The 3,694-nt window shown below is 41.3% G+C and overlaps 1 long non-coding RNA gene across 2 annotated transcripts; it reads left to right on the top strand.

The window, feature by feature from the left end:
• The first annotated feature begins 204 nt into the window (after positions 1-204).
• On the top strand, positions 205-3,407 carry LOC109943428 (uncharacterized). 2 transcript variants are annotated; one of them, XR_002266119.2, is made up of 3 exons: positions 275-558; positions 766-1,161; positions 2,897-3,407. It is a non-coding gene; the product is annotated as an uncharacterized lncRNA (long non-coding RNA). The 2 variants fall into 2 exon arrangements; XR_002266118.2 differs by having other exon boundaries at positions 205-1,161.
• Positions 3,408-3,694: the final 287 nt, after the last annotated feature.

The following is a 3,694-nucleotide window of genomic DNA, read 5'->3' as shown; positions in this document are numbered from 1 at the left end:
ATGATATGACCTAAGGGTGGAGTTTAGGGAGAAAATAAAATAAAAGGGGGTTTAGGAGATTAGGGTTCCAAACCTTGGGTTGAGATTTTTGGATGTTACAATCTTATCTCTCTATCGTCTCTTTCTGGTACATTTTATCTCGCTCTAATTTTATCCTTGAGCATGTATTTATCTCAACGTTTTGCAAAAAAAAAAAAAGTAAAAGAAATATCTCCCTTTATTCATACGATGGATGCTTCTTCCCTTCTCCCTATCCAGCACGTCACATGTACACGTTCTCTCTCCTTTTGTTCTTATCACACACGGACACGCCCTACTCCAGCACATGTCTACGATCTGGAGGCTTCTCATATCCATCTCCTAAACACGCCGGCACCCTTCCTTGCTCCCTCCCCACGCAGATGCTGCAGCACTAAACTGCCTCCTCTGTTAGCCACGCTCGGCTCCTGGGCATCAGCCCCCACGCCAGAAGCTAGGGCACCACCCTCTTGATGTTTCCCATGGCCGCCTCCAGCTGCTCCTATGGCGAGCTCGCCCTCCCTCTGTGCCCTGCCCTCTGTATGACGCTCTCCCTGCTCCAGTTTGTTTTTCCAGCCGCCCTCCCCATCACTCTCACATGGCTGCTGCACCAGCCCCATCCTCTAGTTGTGCTCGCTGCTGGCCCTATGGCGAGTCCCTGCTTTGTCCTTGCCATGGATGCCGTCCAGCACACATGCACTGGTTGTGTTTCCTCCCTCGTGTAACGCCTTGGTGGCCGTCGTGCAGCACGACGTGCCTGCGCAGCCCCGGCAGCGACGTCGTCCATCCCATTCGGCGTGCTCTAGGTGTTCGACGAAATGGGAGAACCAAGGAATTGTCGTCGTTTCTTATCCGCGACCCCGCCAGTCTTGTGCGCAGTCCACATATTGTGTTCCTCATCGGTGAGGCTTGTTGTTCATGCCTTGTTCGATCCCCATTTGGTACCTGCATCTTGATATTAACTATATGTGTTTGTGTGTTTGATGTGGACTGAAATCCTTGGCGTTGTTGGAGAGAGGAACCCCAGGGTTGGGTGATGAAGAGAAGGTCTATGCGCATCGCTCGCCAGATGTTCGATAGAAGACTTCAATCAAAGGCTGTCGTCGTTCTTGCAAAAAAAAAATCAAGTCGGATCATGATGTGGTGAGCTAAGTCGTTTCTACGGTTATTTTGTTAATAAATGGTTTGGTTAGATAATTATTATTGTAGCTGTGTTTGATGTATGATGAAATAATTGGGTTGTGTGCCATGATTTTTATTGACGTCATGATTGGATAGTAGAAGTGTTGTTTTAGGGGAAGTTTAGGTATTAGGTGCAAATTTTATGAGGAGTGCTTAGAGAGTACATATGTCGAGTATAATTAAATGGATGTTATAAAACACAGAGGATGGTGTTGATTAGGCGAGGAATTCTTTGATAGATATGTTGGTAAGCCGTGGTTAACCAAAATAGGAACTAAATTGAATGCTTGTTGTTTGGGACTGCATGACCAATTTTAGTTATGCAGCTAGTTCAATGAAGTAAACCATGTTTTCTGTAGAAATTTTATATAGGAAAGTTGTAGATAACTTCTTTATTTTACTTGTGTAAAAATTTTATGACCATAGGTTAAGTAGTTTAGGAGTTATGATTTTTCAAAGTCCAGTATCAGAATCTGCCCAGATTTTGTACTGATTTCGAAAATGACCTTGTTTGCCCAAGTTAAACTAAGAATCAGCCCTTAGTAATTATAAAAGAATTGTAATACTTTTCTTAAGCTTTCCAACAAATTTTGGATCACCCTTTTTGGTGATCTATAGATTAAGTTACAGCTGTTTGAGTTAGAATCTCTGAATCTGTCCCAATTTGGACAGCAGAGCCTTTCTCATGTTTTCTGACCTTGATATATATTGAATTAACCTGGAATGTTTATAAATGAATTGTAGACAATTCTACTAGCTTTGTAAAAAGTATAGGATCACCTGATTTGGATGCCTGAAACTCCAGTTATGGATTTTTGAAGTAAGTAGTCGAATTCTGTCCAAATCTGGACATAATTTATGTTTAGTTCTATTTGACCTTTCTAAACGTCGAATGATGTTGTGATGATAATATAAGAGTTATAGAGGATTTCCTAAGCTTTCCAGAAAGTCCTAGTTTACTATGTTTGAATGCATATTTTGTGAGTTATGAATAAAACAGTTAACCACTGTGCTGCTGTCTAGAAAATCTGCATGTGTTAAACTGATTTCTTGGTGTCATTTTTGTTTGCCTAGGAAGGATTAGTCAATCCTTGATCTTTGATTGATAACAACTTGTTGCATATGAAGTGTTTATCCAAATTCCTTGTTATATATGGTCAATTCATTCTTTCTAAATGTTTGCTTTAGACTTGATTGAATTAAGAAGGAGGTAAATACTTTGGTGAATGTAAATGAGTTGTGACTATTTAGATTTGTGTAAGTATGGTGAAATCAGTAATACGAAGTAAAATTAAATTAGTTCTTCATGAGCGATGTGTGGTATAAATAATAACGCGAGAGATAAATGTAGCATTTCAATAATTAGTTGATAAGTCTGTTTAGGCTAATTGTGTTAAATGTGTTAGTTTGTTTCTCCCCATACGTTAGTCCTAGAAGCCAGTTATAGTGAATTTAATCGGATGAATCTTTTATATTATACTCTACCTAAGTACGATAGGACTCGTATTCGTTTAAAGTTTCTCGATGTTTGGGTTAGAACCCGTGGTCGTCCTTGTTGTACTTAGTCATTTGTTGGCGTCTAGTATTTTCTCACAAGTGTTATAGTGCCTCGTCATTGTGCTTATTTCTTTATTGTGTGTAATATGTTGTGTTATTCTTCCTTATGTTTATACATGTGCATTATGCATCTCATTAGGTACGCTAGTGAACTACGTGATGTGGAGGACCAAAGATGAGTCGACCACAAGATGCTGTTAAGCGTGGGCTACTCTGCAAGATGATGTCGTCAGTCGGGCCAACCTGAAGATGGATAAATCAAGCAAGTGCCCACCTGAGAGAGAGGATCGGCAAGCAAGTCTCGTCTAACAAACACTAACCTAGTGTTATCCCAGGCAAGCCCCGGTGCATTTGCCACCTCCTTGTTGTTTTAAAACTTTTATCACTTATATGCTGCATTAGGTTATAGGAGTTGAGTGATGAAACAATTGATGCATTACCATTCCTTGGAATTTGATTATCCTCCTTGCTACCTGTTTTATAAAGAGAACTAATGAGGCTTAGCCCTGCCTAGAGAATTAAAACTTGTTTCTGTTTAAAAGAATGTTGTGTAACACTGGGTATGGGTTTGTTTTATGAAAAAGGACTTGTAATGGTGAGAGCATCATCTGCAGTGATGAATTCATCATTCAAGTGTTGTACCTCTGTCAGGTACATGGTTTTGGGTGATAAATAATAAGATGAGACCAGACGTTGAGCAGGAAAGGTCGCCCGTCTGTGTCGATTAAGGACCGCACCGAAAGTAGGCTTGCTGATCTAGGACCCTTTAACTGGCCACATGCCTCGTCATGGGTAAGCTTAGCCTCGGCTGGACCAATACCAGAAAGGCTGGCCTGCAATGGGAGTGGAGAGATGGCGAGAGTATCGTGTATCCACCTGGCAAGAGGCTGGATGGTGGGGTACTGAGCTCTCGGTTGGCGGGGACCCGTTCTGGTCT

Source organism: Zea mays, chromosome 1 (assembly GCF_902167145.1).
Source record: "Zea mays cultivar B73 chromosome 1, Zm-B73-REFERENCE-NAM-5.0, whole genome shotgun sequence".
NCBI classification, from domain to species: domain Eukaryota; kingdom Viridiplantae; phylum Streptophyta; class Magnoliopsida; order Poales; family Poaceae; genus Zea; species Zea mays.
The sequence above is the reverse complement of the archived record's forward strand: the minus strand, read 5'-3'. Positions and strand labels throughout refer to the sequence as shown.